The sequence below is a fragment of the Zophobas morio genome, unplaced genomic scaffold (assembly GCF_036711695.1).
Source record: "Zophobas morio isolate AGI-343-1 ecotype UQ-CSIRO unplaced genomic scaffold, CSIRO_AGI_Zmor_V1 ptg000221l, whole genome shotgun sequence".
Classification (NCBI taxonomy): Eukaryota; Metazoa; Arthropoda; class Insecta; order Coleoptera; family Tenebrionidae; genus Zophobas; species Zophobas morio.
Window position 1 is genome coordinate 142,148 of NW_026972325.1, and position 19,518 is coordinate 161,665.

The 19,518-nt window shown below is 29.8% G+C and overlaps 2 long non-coding RNA genes across 3 annotated transcripts; both read left to right on the top strand.

Annotated features, from left to right (window-relative positions):
• Positions 1-1,293: 1,293 nt before the first annotated feature.
• On the top strand, positions 1,294-1,621 carry LOC135146255 (uncharacterized). Its single transcript, XR_010283756.1, has 3 exons — positions 1,294-1,367; positions 1,465-1,503; positions 1,564-1,621. It is a non-coding gene; the product is annotated as an uncharacterized LOC135146255 (long non-coding RNA).
• Positions 1,622-14,076: 12,455 nt separating this feature from the next.
• LOC135146280 (uncharacterized) lies at positions 14,077-14,694 on the top strand. Of its 2 annotated transcripts, none has more exons than XR_010283771.1 (3): positions 14,077-14,132; positions 14,182-14,442; positions 14,503-14,694. It is a non-coding gene; the product is annotated as an uncharacterized LOC135146280 (long non-coding RNA). The 2 variants fall into 2 exon arrangements; XR_010283770.1 differs by having other exon boundaries at positions 14,079-14,132; positions 14,209-14,442.
• The last annotated feature ends 4,824 nt before the right edge of the window (positions 14,695-19,518 follow it).

Below are 19,518 nucleotides of genomic sequence, written 5' to 3' on the forward strand. Positions count from 1 at the left end.
CTATCCTAACCCTTAACCCTTACTTTCTGTAGTTACACATGTGCCAAAGCAGTCTCACCTTTATATACTAATATATATCAACTTTTATTTATAAATTTTGACTCTTCCGTAATTTATATTGAATTCTTCAAGTTATTATGTTTTAAAAATTTATTAAATTCTATATATATATATATATATATATATTTATATCATGTTACCTTCGCTTTCCTTTACGATAAATAAAACAAAGTTCTAGGCGCCCAATGTGTGCTGGGCGATAACGTGCACCTTGCAGTGATGTTAAACTCTCTAGCTTGGAAAGTTAAAGAGATAAAAGATTAATAACTCAAATTATCAATTTTTAACTTCTGATATATTAAGAACTTTACTGCAGCCTTGACAAAAATAAACTACCGTTTTTATCAGGTAATAACCTACAATTCTTCCACATCTGCGGAGACTATCGCTTGAAAAGCTTATTAAATCGCACCCTGATAGCTCCCTTTTAGATTTTAGTCATAGTTAAAAAATTAGTTGAATTTTATTAAAAATGACCTGTGCAGGCATAAATAGGTCAATATTTAGTTAGCAATAGTTTTTAAACTTAGGATTTCTCATGAGTTTCATTAAAGGAAAGTTTAAAAACATAAAATATGGGACATGAAAAATTGTGAGCTATACTGAGGCTCAAGCAATTATTACGAAACGAAATCAATAGCCTTCGTTTAGTACAAAGCAGTCAAAGTGTACTCACAAAACGACGAAGTATATCGTTAATTCTTGACAACCTGGAGGGAAGAGCTTTGGGAGAAAATGTGCGAAAATTAGTAGAATCATCCAAGGAAACATGATTGCGAACAATGAATAAGGTAAAACAGTTATAATCCGCTAAAAATACTTTACCTATACTCATAGTTTTTTAAAATTTTTAATGTTATGATAACGATATAGGAGTTCTGTGGTTTTTCTTAGTTTAAGATGTTACATTTAAGTTTAAGTTTAAAAATTTTGGTAAAAAGTTACTTTTTTTTTTACTCACATTTTAAAGGGTTTTTTTTCATATAATTTATTCTCCCACTGCTTAGATTTTACTTAAATAATTACCACTCGGTCAAACGACCATTTCTCTTTTTTTACTAATAACGATTAATACCAGCTACTTTTACAATCATCTAATCTCGGCATTTGAGCATTCTTTTTTACAGATAATAGAAATTTTTAATAGAATTCTAAGTTTGTAGTAAGTTAAGTATATGCACTTTTTCTAATTTATATTGATCTAATCATCAATTTATATTATATGTTCATAAAGAGATTTAAAACGAAAACCAACTAACTCTTATAGGATAAGAATACTTTTAATGTCTCAAGCATTTGATTTGGATGTAAGCGTACATGAATGCTTGTTTTTCTCTTAGTCTTAACTATTCACTTTAACTTTTGACTTTTTTTAAGACAAATCTCTTATTCATTCTTGTATAGCATCAGCAGAGGATGGCTCAGTTGCCAACTAAGCGCTATGTGTGATTTATAAAGCCTTTATATTTAAATTTATTCTTTATTAATATGAATATATGCTAGATGTTGTATACCTGGAAGAAAGTCAACCTACTCTTATTGAAATAATAAAGTTCCCACCCTAAGAAAATTTATATTTTTTGTAAGTAACCTTATTAGGACAATTGGTTAAATCTTAAAAGGATCCGTTTATTTCTTAGAATCCCCCTTTTATGAAATTGTATCAGCTTTATGAGGTTCCCGTCAAATATTAGTAACCTCTGCACTATTGAGTGGTGTTTAAATATAGATTTTTGCACACCATTAATTAACCAAATAATTTCGTTAATGAATATAAAAATAAAAATCGGTCTTAGAAAAGAAAATTAAAATAGGTTCTCTATAACTCAGTACTAATTAAAGATTAGAACAAGTTGAATGTTTCTTTAAAAGTAGTCATTCACGTCATCGGGCTTTGATGAACTTTGCTAATTTGGTCAGAATGCTTTTCTTATACTCATTAAAAAAAAAAAAATAGTTATATATTGATATTAACTCTTAAACTTTAACTTTTGCGTATTACATAAAACAAGTAACAAGTAAATAATATTTGGCTGTTAGGAAAGAGGTTCTATAATAATTTTATGCGAGAAAATTTTTTTTTAAAAGAGGGTCCAAGTTTATTTTAGAATCATTATACTTAGAAGTATCGACTTATAGGTGTTTAAATTTTAGCTTTGTTAAATATATTATAAACATACTTAATTTATTTTTACCTTATTTTATAGAAAAACTATTTCACTAATCTATATGGTACCTTATGCCAGCATTACAGTCACTACAAGTGTTCAAAAAAAAGAAGTTCTACACAGAAAGCAGTTTTACATAATTTTTAATACAATTAATTTTAAAAAAAATTTAATAAAGATGCACCAGAAAAAAGTTTTTGAGATTAGACAGTTTTGATCTGGGTTATATAAGGGTCTTGTTTCTACTTATCTACCCAAACAAATTTTACTATAAAGGTACAATAATAGAGTGTAAATATACTAACACCGAAGCGATGAAAGTATTTAGGCCTGTTGCTGAGGCTATTTTCCGACTAAAAAATCTATAAATTTTTTAGATGGTTGAATGTCAATCGTTAAAGGCCACAAAAAAGATTAAAAAAAAATTTATATAATATTAGACTTTAAAAAGCTTAACGAATACAAAATTTTCATAACTCGAAACTATTGTATTTTGATAGTTAAGAGTTAAACTAAAGTAGTTAAGTGAAAATTGGAGCAATGCTTCATTAAAAAATCTTTTTTTAATTAAGTTCGAGCCCGATGAATTATTAGACAGAAAAAATAATAATCTTGAGCAACCCAGCAATCCGAGCTTTCACTGCATTTTTCTAAATTATCCGAAAGAGATCCCTCAGGTCTACTTTTAACAGACAATGTAAGCAACTAATATGGAAACGAAATAGCACTCTTTGTGTTATGTCAGGCGCTTACATGCACGGAGCATCGATTTAACTGGTTAAAAACGATGAGAACGAGATGTAATATATGTTTGTTTAAAACTCCCTATCTTCTCGCGTAGTGTTTAAACTATAGCGCCCTATAAAAGGTAGCGAAGAATAACAAGAACCGTAGATATACAGCTTTATTGCGTTGCTCGCCAGATATACAAACAAACGCACTGAATCGACTATTACTCAAAAATGCACCCTCGTGGCACCTTTAACACGCAAGAAAAAGCTCCGTGCCTAATCTCTCCAGCTATTTATACCCTTAAATTAAGGCACATGCTAGGATTAACCATGAACATTCAAAAACATTCTACTAACATACATTAATAGAATAAGGAAAAGATTAATTTTTGTGTTTTTGAGAATCGTTAAAATTGGTTTCAACATTAAACAGGTCTCTAATATATTTGTCGAGTTCGTTAAGACCTTGGATCTTTCAAACATCAATTTTTTTTTTCCTGTCATTTCTGTGGACAACACGCAACTTTTCAAGGTATTAAATATTACTAATAAAACTTAGGTCCTTTTTTTAAAATATTATTTGTAAATAAATTAATTAGTTTATTTACAAAAAAAAAATTTCCAAGTAAAGATGGGTGAGAAATTAATTCTTGAAAGCAGTTGGTATAACAACCTTCCGTGGGACTCGGCGAACTTTTTGCAATGTATTTTTTATAAATTAGAGTCTTATTTTTTCTTTTTCAAGCTCATCACAATCTTTAATAATGAAATTAGCGCAATCTTTAAGGTTCTTTTACGGTTAAATATTCATTTTTACATTTTACTTTAAAAGTTTTTTTTACAACTACACGCGGATGTCGCTTTGGAATAATTTGATATTATTATAAAATTAAATTAATAATAGCAATATCTATTAATACTTTAAAATACGTTCACAAACAGAGTTTTGCGAAAAACTTTGGGATTCTACGTGATCCTTAACATAAACTTTAGAAAATGCAAGTTATTTACTCATACAACAATTTATAAAAAGTATTATTTAAACTTTTTTAAGTTGAATATATGAACATTTATATTTGTATAGAGGAGGGCTAATTGTTATATATATGATGAAGTGGCCCCAGCACGACATTCTTTTGTATTTACATGTGGCCTGTGCACCTCGACTTATAACCTCAGCTTTACGTTAAATTTTTAACCTATTGATATAGCGCTTTATTTAATATATATTTATATATTTAAAAACTCAAACTTCTTAAAACTAATTACTGACTATTTATAACATAAACTTTGCTATCATGGAGTCGCCACTCTGCAGCCACTGCTAGTTCGCGAGAAAATATTACTAAACTGTTGGCTGAGAATGTTAATCTTAAAAAAGAACTAGAGACTCCAAACACAAAATTGGCTCGCATGGAGAAAGCAAGTTGCGACAAAGTAATGTCTAAAAGACGTAAGGAATTTTTTGGGCCAACCATTATAAAAAATGAAAATAATAACAATCATTATGTACCCCCCAACTTCTTGAAAAACCTTGCTTTTATAAAAAGGAGGTTATCGAAGACAGTGTTATGGTAGAGACCACATTAGACTTAATAGATAGTAGTATTAACCATACCAACAGCACTAATTATACAAATAATAAAAGCTGTAACTACAGTAAAAAAAAGAGTTTAAAAATTACAATAACAGTAGTGCTGAGTATAGTAACTTTACTAATAGTAAAGATAGCAAATGCATAACTATTAATTCTAATAATAACAGACCTAATCATATCTTTAACATCTTTTCTAAGGACAAATTAAGTGCTAGAGATAACTATGCTAGTCGTGGTAATAATACCAATAATAATAGTAATACTACTAATAGTGATTAATAATACAAAAACTAAGAATGAAAACAGTATTAATTACAATAACATTTATAATAGTAACTCCCCTGTGAGCAATTAGCCTATAATTAATAGAATCCCTCCGATTATTATTCGTAACAAACTAGCTTGGGAATTTGTTAAACAACCAATTATCGACAACAAACTAAACTGGACCCGCATATTCCTTACGTCGTTTCTAAAATCAGATAATAGCCGTTTGTATCCCTTACTATGCAGGAAAAGCGAACTGTATATAAAAAACTAGTTTCTGTTATACAAATTGGTTATGCGCCCGTTGATGGTTCATGTCTTTATGGCCTGAGCCTACTCCTCAAGCAGACATCTATATCGACTACGAATACTACAAAAAGCGCCTTCTGAGAATGCTAGTGACGTCTCTTAGGTTTGTGCGCAACAATCAACTACATAGAGAGTGTCACCTCGAGCCTACTTAAGAATATCTTTATAATATTTCCCGGAACTGGTTTATTAGAGCCAGTATTCACCACAATGTACTAATTAGGCAGGCACTTGATTACTTCTCTCGTTGGTACACCAACTATCCGCGGCCAAAACATTTCCTAGATTTATTAGAGGAATATGGATGATTATAGTTTATTTTATTAACCTATTAATTTATGTTAAAAAAAATATATATTTTTTTAATATAAAGGTATTAAAACTTAACCATTTTATTATATAATATTGTTATTACGTCTTCTTTGGTAATGTAGCTAAAGCGCATCCGTTCTTTTCGTTGATGGCGCAATGTAGCGTTAGGGAAGTTGTGGCTTCCGCACCCTCAAGTAGTAGAGGGAAAGTATATTAAGCAGCGATTGATTATAAATCACACCTGTAGCAAGCTAGTGCCATAAATAAATAAATAAACGACATTTTTTTTTCTTTATTTGGTGGTTTTGGTTCCCCAGGAGTCTTTAAATTTATTAAAAAATTAATTCCATGTTGAATCTATAATAACTCTATATTATAATATTTTACTGTCTATAATACACCATTATATAACTAATAGTTTATAAATATACCATTGTCAAAGAACTAATACCGGTGAAGTCAGCAATTTGATTAATTACTACTTGGATGCACTTAATATAATAATTTGTAAAAAACTGTATTAAAAGTTAAAGATGAATTGAAAAAGAAGTTATTGGAAACCAACAAAGATTTTAATCGGAAATTAAGAGTTGTAGTTTAACGATTATAAATGGGCTTATGAATTATTAATAACTTAGAATCTAATCTTAAAGTAGAAATTAAACGAAGTAGTTATAATAACAAAAGATATTGTCCACAAAGACACCCATGCAGTTATAAAAGTTCGAATGAAGTTTCCTTTGTAAATTATTTAAATTTGCAAAAAATTAAAGAAGACTTTATCATTGAAGGCTTATGAAACCAAAGGAACTATATTTTTGGAGATTCCATGGCAGATGGTAGTTATATTAGTTATAATAATGCCCTGGAGTATTTTTTATCAATAGTTGATAAAAAGCTAAATTACCTCGTATTTGGAGGAAATAAGTACTCCACACTTGGAACGGCACAGGTCTCAGTTTTCATTAACGGGATAAGGAATAATGTGTGCCTAAACTTGGTTAGACATTAGCCTCCCCATGGAATCGACTTATTGTTAAGGAGAGTATTTACGAAAATTTTAGTTATAAATTGGTAAAATGCTATACAAAGAAAACTAAATTGTAAGGAAAAAGTTTTTAAGGATATAACTGAAGTAAAAAGGAAGTCAGAAGATATCGAGAAAAATAACGAATATAAGACAGATATATACAAAAAATTAAATTTCAAAGAACAGAGATGAATGTTATCTACAGGATTTTGACGGCACAGAACGAGTCACTAGTAGGATTACAGTGAAGGACTTGGGATCACGATTAAGTGGTTTAACAAGAAAAGAATATAGGGTGGATGGTGAGAAATTTAGCTAAGCGTATTTTTAAAGTAAACTGGAAATCCAGAAGAGAGGTCGATCACGAGATTGAAGCCTATAAAAGTGGAATTAAAAGAAGGTAACAACTCGGTTTGGGATACTTAAGTGATTAAAGATAAGCTAAAGCTCAAAGTGCTTCAAAGATATTGTTAAACTTCTGAAAATAGGGTTGCTAAAACTAGCACATGATTAAGGAAAAATGGACTAATGGGCAAGTGGTAGCAGCGAAACTTGAACTAAAGTATGCCTCTGAGCAAGATCTAAATCGCGGAGAGGAGGCCTTTATGAGATCTGTGATGACTTAAGGGACCTGCGTTTAAACGCTAAACGGTCCCATTGAAAAATTGATAATATGAAGGCTAGAATAGAAAATTTTTTACTACGTTAAATAATGCTGAAGACTTCTACGTTAGAGAACTTCACAAAGAGAATAAAATATATTTTGCTTTTACTATGCCTGATGAATGCAGAGTACAGTTTTGCCTTTTGGTTATGTAAACGCTTTGTTTGAAATTAAAAAAAGAATGGATATTGTTACTGTCAGTTTGAAGAATACGTATGTTTATGTAGATGATTGCGTGTTTGTAGTGAAACTAAATTCCATCACTATAAAGCGTTATATAACCTGCTTTTAAACATAAACGAAAAGTATAATGTTAAACTGTAAAAAAAAAAATTATTTAGTAAAATCATCCGTTAAGTGGCTAGGAAAGGTGATTAGTAAAGAAGGATTTTTCGTCGCATGAACATAACCTAAGGCACAAAGGAGACAGGTGTTTTACTAGTTACAGGTAACCTCAAATCCTTCTCACTGTCTTAACGGTTTTCAGAACGTAGAAAACATAATATTATATATGAGATTAGATTGAAGTGTGTCAAATATAGATTTGGATAAAATAATTAAGCACAAAAACGGGGAGGCATAGCTAGGTTTATGACTGGTAGGTATCATGAGGATCTTCACCTCTTCCATTTGCAGTTTTCAGCGTTTTTTCTCCGCGCTTGGGCCAAGTATCGGAAGCATAAGCTCGACATTACTCTGTAGATCTCGTTCCTTCGGAAGAGTCATAGTTCTCCTTAAGGAGAATATGCACCTATGGGGCCCCTCTAAATGTAAAAGGGGTATATTAAAAGATTTTAAGTGTCTTTAATTACTAACCGTAGTATGCCGGTGTTAATAAAAAAAGAAGAAGAAAACTTGGCATTTCTTTGTTTTCTTTTACTATCAATTTTTATTGTATATATATATATCTAACTTGTCACTTATCGTTACGTCATCAGCACCACGACCATGAAGTATTTAATTCAAACGAAAAAGTCACCTTAAACTTAAAAAAATTGGCTGAAACAACTTAAATTATGGCTGAACTAACACAAATACAAGATTTATTTTTACATAAACCAACAAATAAAGAAGAGATATCGCCTTGAAAAAATTATTAAACTCGCTTTGGGGTTGCAAATTAATTATTTAATTGAAACGGTAGTTCAAGTAATATTTAGAAAACGCTCTCCGCTAACTTTTACAAATAATATTAAACAAGTTTGTGCCACACCTCGGAACTAGGCAAATAATATACAAATTTAAGGTGATTCCATTACCCAGCAAACTGATATTCTTAAAAAAATTAGCTGTCAGTTAATATATTAAGGAGATGGTTCTACTATAAATTTTAGTAAGAGTAAGGTTACACTATGTAAAGCTCATTCAATAAAAAGGAAGTAGCCAAGAGAAAAAGATTATACGAACTCTCTAATATCATTTTTCCAGATTTAAGGCAACTCCAAAAGAGGATGCAACCTGTTGGGTGCGATTTATCTGTTATATGGGCGGTGTACCCCCCCACCTTTATGACGGTTGAGTTGTTTAAAACCTTATATTGCTCACAGAACTAGGATTCCTCGGAGGTTTAAGGGCGAGCCCTTTTTTTTGGAACGCTCTTTTGATCCCAGAATCCTTTTAGACTTGTCTCCCAGGCAAGCTCAAAGGTTCAGGAGAATATCTATTTTTTTTTATGACTACCTTAACCCTGAAAACACCATAAAATTCTCTTCCTCTGGAATCGACCCCTTGCTCTCAAAGAGCGTTGTACTCTTAAGCTGTCGAAATTACCGCAACTCATAAAAAGACGCCCTTTATAAGAGTACACAGGCTCGTCAAGATTTACAATGGTATTGTATTTAACACCTAAATATTAATAAAAATTAAAGAACAAATTTCTATGCAAACATACTAGCTATAAGTTCATAAATTGAACTGGTGTATATATAAAACCATACTTCCATAAATCTGAAGTTTGTCAGGAATGTAAGTTAACAAAAAGTTGTCCCACCAAAAAATTAGAACACGTTACACTAAAAACGCTGCTCAGTTGCTCTATTAAATTTAGTAGAATTCGTGAGAGCATTGTAAGGACGCAACCCATCAAAGACCTAAAAAGAAAGGCACGCTGGTGGGAATCGAACTCAAGACCTTCCGTTTGCACGTCTATGCCCTTAACCGCTGACCTTCGATGGCAACTCTCAACCTCGGTATGATGGATTTACATATTTAACCTTTAAAGATATAGTACAATTGGTTCCAACGTTTTATATTTAATACAATTATGTGGGAATAGTAACGGGCGTGAAATAGGAGCGTTTTAGCTGCAATCTTTGTTAAATAATTACTTCTTTCTCATGGTATGAGAGAAGCACTAAATAAGTATACAATGAACAGGAATCTTAGATGGGGTGCAGTGGCTGCTTTTGATCTCAACTCGATGTATTGCTTAAAAATACTAGAGTTTAGAGGGAAAATTAAGTCCACCTTTTTAATATCTGTCACTTTGTTTTATGTAAGAATATAATTTGAAAGATAAGAATTTAAGGAGCAAATAATTTTTACCAGCTTGATTAGCCGCTGTATGGCGTATAATGTTTTTACAAAAAGCTAAAAATTATAAACATTTTTCTAAAATTATTTTTAATTATTTGTCACAATATTTCTGTTTTAATTCTTGAACGGGAGGTTAATATTATTTATACTTTACTTTTGTAGGAAAACAAATGAAATTTCCTTCTATGATTGCCCAATATTAATTTTGTTTTCATAAAAATTTTTCTTGTTTATTGATTTTATCAGGTATGTGTTTAATAACTTTGCTTCTAAATGTTTTGTGTGTTCTATAGCCGATGTATTAAGTTATCTTCAAAAGATATTTTTCTTTATTTTCCAGATGTAAAGATGGTGATGTATTCTTATTTTGTATAATTGTGTTTAAAGTGTAAATATTGTTTTTTTCTCATGTTAGAGGAGCATTTAAAAGTAAGTAATATACCGCGGTGTGTTCCTAAATAGTATGAATTATTCAGCTATTACTGGTGCGATGCGCACCCACTGCCATACTACTAAAACAAATGGCTAGTTATGTAACCAACTGACCGTAACTGCAACAGAGAAGCCGACTTTTTTTGGTTACTTCGTCCTTGGGGTTAAGGTACAAAGCCTACTAGTATTACCCTCTCAAAAGGATGGCATATCCTTCTCGGTGGTCCAGGGGTAGCAGTGACATTTGTCCCGGCTCTTGCTTTTTGGTTTAGGGGTAGAAAATCTTTAAAAACACCAAGAAAGGTGCCCCGAGCATAGACCCGAGGTTTTTTGGAGATAACAAATAGTATTGCTGCGAACAGGCATTTCTCGGCTTCAGCAATATGGTAACTTAACTGTGAAAGTTGTACCAAATAATAAAAATAAGTTTTCAAGTCATAAGGGCCAATAAAAATGCGTAAAGTGTAACATGTAACTGCATGATTCATTTTAACACGGAGTGCGTACCTTCACCTCAGCCCCAGATTTCAAATTTTAATAGTTCTTTTCAGGCTTATATGTATTTCGGTTTTATTGGCAATTGTTATTAATTTTCGTCTGTTAAAGAAAGCCGGAAATAGCGTAGGATCATCAAGAATAATGAGACTTGCACCACAATCAATGATAACTTGACTTTTATTCACTCTATGAGGCCCATCCAAACATTAGAAAATCATAAAGGACAAGATGACAGTTTCATCTAACCTGGCGCTAGTACATTATCGGTCTTTTTTTTTTCTGGCAAGAATCGCAGAGTCGGCCATCCGTGAGAGCGTGTCAAGTGGTAATACCAAGTTATTTTTTTTATTTGTACTCAAACCCTCCAGTATACACAAGTTTATTTTAAAAAAAAAAAAAAAAGAAGGGTTACACTTCTATTTCTTTAGTGAAAGTGAAAAATTTGGCTAAAATAAGTTTTGGAACTGGTTAATTTTTTATTTAGGCAGGTAAAAGTTTATAAGGTATACTATGTAAAATTTATTGTTTCGAGTCGAATGCAAAGACTTACATAAATTTCGAAAAGTGAATTTTAGGAGTAATAAGTAAAACTAAAAACTTTTTTTGACTTTCTTAAAGTTAACTAATTGATAAATCAATTGTGTAATACCTTTAAGGCTAAGTTAAAATTTTTAAATGAAGTATCAAAAAAGCTTATTTAAGTATAATAAAATTGTTTACTTAAAGTTCTTTTGAGGCCGAAGGCAAAGCCTGAAGGTTAAAAGTTTTTTTACTCACTACTTATAAATTATTTTTTTTATCGCACAATACTGTTTTGTATTTACGTTAGAAAATTATTAGTATGTTAATTTCGTTTAAATAGTCTACTAGGCACAATTTTTTATACAATTACTAAACTTTTTATTATTTAGATTGTTAATATTATTATTATACAGATGTAAGAATCATTAAAGTTTATAAACTTTAAGGCTCTTACCTTTATTGGACTTGAGATTCCCGTTGAAACTTCCGATGCATCCAGTTTGAAGCATTTATATAACTTTCGCTTTGACCCAAGGTATTTTTTTATTATTATCAATTTATTAATAATTACTATTAAAACTTTAAGTTTTGGTGAAAATGACTTGATTTTCTATTATAATTACACTGTTAGAAACTTCCAAGAAACATTGGGTATTAATTCTTGTCTTATTAATTTTTATTACTATTATTATTACTTTTAGACTACTATTGAGAGAGTGCTTTGCTTTTCTGAAAATTTTTTAGTTGAACGGGATTCCATCTACTTATAATATTATACCTATAAAGTTTACTATCAAAAACTTTTCTTTGTTGTGATGCCAAAAAAACCTTTGCCTCTATTTTTATAATGAAGTTAGTAAAAAATATTCATTGGAACTTGCATTTTATTTTTGATATGATTGGTCAATAATGCAACAGTTAACCTGTAGAACTAGAATAAACTATTTAACTGTACAAGTAACAATCCGTACATATCTATCTCAAGGCTTAACCCAATTGGTTAGACATTAACAATTTACAATTATTACTAAATATATATATATTTTTATTTTTATTCATCTAATTTTTAACCAATGACTTTACTGTCACCGAAAATTAACAAATTCACGTAAACATATATATTTTATCCATTTTTATAAGCAACTAACATATTATAGTACACACAAAAATATAAACTATAAAGATTTATCATACATTTGTTTGCTTGAACTGTTTTTTTGCAAATTTTTATTGGTAAATAAATATTTTTTATGTTAACATTAATTCACGCTTTTAAGAATTATTAATATACAGTTTTTATTGGATTTTAATTGGTTATAAACGTTTGATAAACTACTTAATTGTTTGTCAATTTAATTTTAAATAATTTTTATTGGTTGTTATAAGCTAATTAAATTTTTATCACTAGACTATTATCGGTATTAGCTCTCCTCCAATCGCTGCTCAGTACCAAGCAAGGTAGTCTGTTTTTCTTGCGGATGTTTTGTTGTCCTTTGCATAGTTATGCTTCTTGCGCTCAGCATGAACTATACTATTTCACAATTTTCACAAATATTTATATGTTTATCTTACTTTCATACGAATTTATAATTTACATAATTATAAAACTCTTCTAAAACATGTCTTGCAGCGTTTTACTTTTTTAAAAAGTATATATTATTATAACTTAATATTTGTATATTTATTAGAATATGTTATTTTTATGTTTTTGTATTTCATTATTTTCTAAAACTAATATTTTTAAAATTTTATAAGTTCTTTATATATATAGCTATAGCTAATAATTTTCTATTCTTCATAATTATTGTATATCATTGTTTGTAAGAACTTTTATTATTTATATAATAAAGATGTTAATACTATAATATATTGTAGTTATTTTTTATGGTTTATATACTTTTATTATATTTCCTCTCTAATATTTACCTGTACATTATTATTTTTATATAATATTATCAATATGAATTCTTTAATATAAATTTTTTAATTTTATTAAAGTTTCGACAATTTTTTATATATAAATTTATAATTTTATTATCTAAATATAATAATATTTTTTTATTATTTTTATCTAATATTTATAATTATTATTATATTACGTAAATAAATCTCTTATTATATATTTCTATTTATATGTAACCAATACAACAAAACAATTATATTTATTCTGCTTATAATAATTATTCCTTGCGCTTTTGTTATTTAAACGCTATTGATAAAATAAATCAACACATTTATGCAATACTATTTATTTCTGTATTGCCTCCTATTAATTATATGTAAATTATTATCAGTATTTTCTTATACTTTTATTAAGTTTATAATTTTTTTTGTTTTAAATATAAACTTATTTGAATAATAATATTTTCTCTTTAGCCACAATATATTATTTACAATAAAGTTATATATATTTATTGTTTTCATATATTTTTTCAAAAACATTATAGCAATTATTATTTTACTTTACTTTTTTTTAATTTTATATTGTTTATAAATTACTATATATATATATATTTATATTATATTGTTTACTTTAGCGCTTCTTTTGTTAAGTTCAATAAAAAATAAAGTTTATGACCAGAAGTTATAATAATTGTAGAAAAGCTCATTCCTTTAATTTTTATAGAAGTCTGGAAAGGAAATATCGAGTATCGTTGTTTATCGAATTTAGATATTATTATTATTATTATTATTATTATTATTATTATTATTATTATTATTATTATTATTATTATTATTATTATTATTATTATTATTATTATTATTATTATTATTATTATTATATCTTTTCGCTGTTATTATTACTATATAACGGAATTGTATGAAACTTTCCAATTTCTTTTATTTTAAAACTTTTATAAAACTTATTTCTCTTTTTTTCTATTATTTTAGTGATATATCTATTTTTACTGGTATACTTTTTATTATATTAAAAGTTCTTTGATCGTCAGGCCGATAGAACTCATGGAATCCAGAATCAATATGGAATGATAAAATTCGTCAAAAAGTATTATTATAATTATTATTATTATTACTACTATTATTATATAATAAAGGTTAAAACACTTTATTAACTTCGAAAGAAGAGATTTATAGAAGTCCTACATCGAAGGGATAACAGCTCTACTTGGAGCCCCCCGTAAACCTTCAGAAGTTTATTGGAGTAACGTACATAATTGGCCAATAAAAATAAAATAAAACGCATTATGAAAGACAGTACAGACGAGCTAGTGTTTAGTGGCGTATACATCCGTCTTCGTTCCTCTGAGAGTTTTTAATTGGTTCTTGGAAATTTTTCTGGAACTATGAGGCCAAACGTATCTGTTTAACTTTTTAAAAATAGTATATTAATATTATAGGCACTTTTTACAATTAAGAAAGCCAATCAAATCAATCTCCAATCGTTGAGTCAAGGAATTACTAAAGAGTTGTTACTCTGTCGAGCAGCCTATTGGATGCCATAGGGACCCTGGGGCATATCAGCCGCCTCGTTGGCGCTACTGGATAGTAAGGCTCCTTATCAAGAAAGGTAATTTTCATTGGTCACTACTATGCATTTCGTTTGTCCATTGGATACTGTTGACTTTGCTTCCTTCTCTGTTGCCTTAATAAAAGAAACAATTTAGTTTATCTATTATCATTATCAAAGAGAAGTAAACACAAACATTATTGTTATATTCTTTACTACTCAACGTTTTTTCTAGCATTTTTCTGTTTTTTTTATAATACTTTATTAAAAATTTATCAATAAATATTATTTTGTGGTAACTTTTTTCACCACAAAATTTATTGGCTTATCTTTGAGAACTCTGGTTTATTGGCCAATAGGAATGTCATTTAATACTGAGCCAACTTTCCAGAACCAGCCTTGTGTTGACAACATGACGGAAGTCACTACTATTTATCTCCTCGCTGCGCACAGGCATGCAGTCCGATATCGATTTTTTCTATATACTTAGAATAACAATAAATAATAATACTACAAGCAAATAACGAACCGGCAACAAAAACTTTATACAATATAGCGCTTAGAAACAACATTACTAAACCGCTTGGAGTATATTTAAGAGCTTAAGAATATGATATATATTTCATGTAATACTCTTATATGTATTATTTATTACTTTTCTTTATTACTAATTTTTAATGAGTAAGTAAATCAAATCTATAATAGCGTGAAGCAGGCATTCTTAACCTATGTTTTATTTTTATCGCTATTATCTTTATAATAGAAACATGACACCCATTGAATACTATATATTATATAATAATATTAAGTATTATAATTCGTTTCTCTATTTTTAAGGCTTCGAAAGAAAACTTTATTCTATTTCTACTCAACGTGTTAAATATGAGCCTCGTGTCCTCCTCAAGTAAAGTGCTTATTGTTAACACAATTAAAGAATTGCTCAAGGATGGTTCGTATATATATACGTTATGGTAATAATTATTTAAAAAATACGTATTTTTAATAATAATAAAGATTAATAATACTCAAAACATAGAATAATTCTTACTACAAATATTGTGAAGATAACTTGATTCTAAAAAATAATGAACGTAATAATGATTAATAATTTACTTATAATGACGTATTCATCACAACTTTGTTGCAAAAACTTTTGGGGAGCTTGAAAAAATCGTGTAACCGAAGCTTATTTGGGCCCAAAGTAAAGATCAGCTGCACGATTTATTTATTAGCAACCTCAAAGAACCGCTGACTTTTATTTTTCATTGGTTATTAATTTTTCTTTTTCAGCGCTGCCTGATTGGCCCCTCCCTTTCTTTCTTATTAATATCACTGGACTTTTTTATGTTAAAACCTATTTCTACTATATAAAAGAATTGCTTATTATAATTTTTTTAAAATATTTTGCGGGTGTACAGATTCATATATATATAATATGTATTATGCACTATTTATAAGATCTCTATTAGACGGAAACAATCATGATAGTCAATATTTAATGGACTTCACTACAATCACCTCTTCATGGAGACTTCCGCCGTTAGACCTCCAATAGCTTGCTTTAATTACACCGCTGTTCTATTGATAAACTCATTTATAATATAATAGTAAAACTATTATTACACTTATATATCTAAAAGTATAGAATATATTTGTTTAATATTAATTACCTTAAAGAAACAATAAAGAGAACTATATAAAAAAACTTAATAAAATTAAGCGACGAGCATATTTCGAGCAAAAACCTCCAGACGTACTTAGCAGCTAGAAGCCGAAGTACTTATGTAACTTAGCTGTTTCCTCAACATGTTAATAGTGATAATATTGACTTTCGCATCTCTTCCTAGGCAACACGAAGGACCACTTTAGAAGGCAACGTTAGTATATCTCGCGCAAGAAGATAAAGTAAAATGGGTCAAATAGATTCACCAGGAGAGGCCTGCCCCCGATTGATCCAGTTTCGATACCAGACCGGTCTATGCATTCTGATACAAGTAAGATAAAACCTGCTTCAAGAGCCTATCCGCTGCGCTATTTTACCATTTTTAAGAGCATGTTTTTCAACACGCGTCAATTCTACGACTCTCCGAAGCAAAGTGCTAGCCTCAACTTCTTGACACCAAGCAGGGCAACCATAATCAGAATAGAAGGTTCATCCATGAATGGAGTATTAGTCCAGGGCGAATAGCTAAAGTTTACTAAATTTGTTCAACTTAAGTCACGAAAGCCATCTATACTAGAGGATTACTAAACATCACAAGATGTTGTAGAGTTTACACCGACACATAAGACCCATTTTCGGATGGCACCCCCAAGTCTACCATGGTTGTTCTCAATTACCGGTAGACTAAAGGAATAACAAGCGCGGCAGGCTCGTCTAGAATGGGTCCGATATTGTTCGGACGCTGTACGGCTTGCACCTAGGGACAAAAAGCAAACCTCGCTTGCAGTAGTACTGCGAATAAAGTTTCTGCAGTAAAATTAAAACAAATTTACAATTATTATAATAAAAGTAAGCTGTAAAACTTCAATAAAAGTAAACATTTTAATAAAAGAAACAATTCTGTTCAGTAAACTTTGGTAAATTCGACAGCATAACTCTAATTTAGTATTACAAGTATTCAGTCATTTAAAAGGTATTTAGTTAGCTTTATATTTTCCAAAACAGTGTAAAGTAGCTATAAATCATCGCACAGCCTTCTGTTCTTGTAAAGTCAAATTATTAGCTAAGCGGCCAAGTGCGCTCTTTAATAAACACCAACAAGTTCTCCAACCACATACACATATACATAAGTAAACAAGGAATCACTAAAATTATTATATAAAGGTAAATCAATCGAGAGCATAGTTAACTAATTTTTTCAAAGAAAAGCAATCTTTAACATTAGCAGGAGATAATTTTCACAAAATATTATAAACAAATATACCGCTTACCCACTTTAACATGTCTTTTATAGAAACTAAAATAAATATGTTTATTAAAATAAATACAAAATTAAATCTAAACTTAAAGGGAAATGAATTTAAATATTTATTTTGCGATAAGAAAACCCACTCCCGTTCTTCTGTTCTCTCTTTTCGGTGCAATGATTGGATCCCTCCAGGCTACTACTAGCTATCTTAATTTATATTAATATGCTACCTTTGGTGGCTTGTATAACTAGCTAATTATTATACGAACTTAAAAAATTCATATACTTATGCGTTCCACAAATACTATATATCTTGTTAATATGTACCTAGTCAACAGAAAAAATCTTAAATAAATCATACACCCAATAAATGTATTGCACACTGCAAATACTGTCTTACTATACTATGAGAATGTGTTGGGTTCTTATACAAAGTTATGTAAAACTATTAAAACACAAGTATGAGCAAAGCAAACTTTATTTTTTTTGTGCCTTGTTAATTTTAAACTCCGCTTCGCGTACTTCTTACTAATTAACTATAGCGCCTAAATTAAATAATAAAGAGAAGGGTAGAACTAAAATCTTATATTAATCTGCTTCGCCCCACACCCGCCAGATTTTAATCCCTCGAGTGAGTACGTTGTTTTAAGGTTAGTTAGAAAACATGTAGTTAGAGACTTTCAGTTACCATATATACCTTTATATTAGACTTAGTAAATAGCTGAATTTAAATCTGCCTTTTTCTTTCGTGTAGTTACAAAGGTGATTTTGCTATCTTTTAGCAGTGAACAGAATGCACACAGATGAAAACCTCCTTCCCCATCATTAGTTTTTGGCACTAGCCGACAAGCTTCTCTGTTTTTGTAAATATTTTCATATGATAATTTTTGGGTTTTATAAATTTTTTATTTTAATCCTTTAATAAATATATTTCCTGCCCTTTTCAGGTGTAGGACCACTTGTTGGCGTGGTGAGAAGTGTAACTCTGTAAAGAGCAGAGCAATCCTCGTGACCACGATGTTATATCTACTCCGAAACCTTTCGTTACCTCGACTCTCTCTCACGCTTTCGTGAGGACAAAATCTTGCCTATAATCCTCCAAATCACTTTTAAATGCTACAACTATGTATTAAGAGCGACAACCCCCTTAGCTACCTTTAGCTGCTTGCAATGGTTTTTAATTTACACAAGCATTATCAAGAAGTGTGAATACAGTTGCCCTTTTGCCTAGCTTCAATTTGCAGATGACTTAAAAAGATAACAACGATGCATAGGCTTCTAATTATAATATATTTAACAAAGTTGTATACGTAATTTGTCAACAGAAAAGATGAGTTGTCACCGTGAATCAGTGGTTAGAGCATTGTCGCGCAATCTCAAGTCACAGTTCGATTTTTTCGTTGCCAACTCACCTTTATTTGGTTTGGTAGTTACGTGTACAACTCTTCCCTATATACAAAATTCGCCAGTTGCAAGAAAGTCGCGCATTATAGCAACCTTTAGCTCCCTTCTTATAGCCGTGAAGGGCTTAAAATCTGTCTCGAGGGGTTTTATATTACAGACGCATCGTAATTTTGTGTATGTTTACATAATAACCAATTTTACGAAAATTTTACTTCTAACCAATACAGAAGTATTGTAAGATTTCATATGATAAAGCTCAATACACATCAGAAGTTAGCTTTTATTTCATTATATGGCCATTTCTCTATTTTTGCTAGTAACTATCACTACCAGCAACCTTAAAAACTATCTTATCCCGGCATTTGAGGGCATTCTTTGTAACAAGTTAGAGAGCTTATCAGAAGTGAAAGTAATATGTAAAATAAGTGAATGCGCTTTTTAAAGTAATATTGGTTTTATTGCCATCAGATTCATGATAATTATTTACAATTCTATATAAAACGAGAACCAACTTGCTCTCGCTGAAAAGTTATATTTAACTGACCTAAGCATTAGACTTGGAAGTAAGCATACTTTTTATTTAAGTTATGTTTTAGTAAAATTGAAGG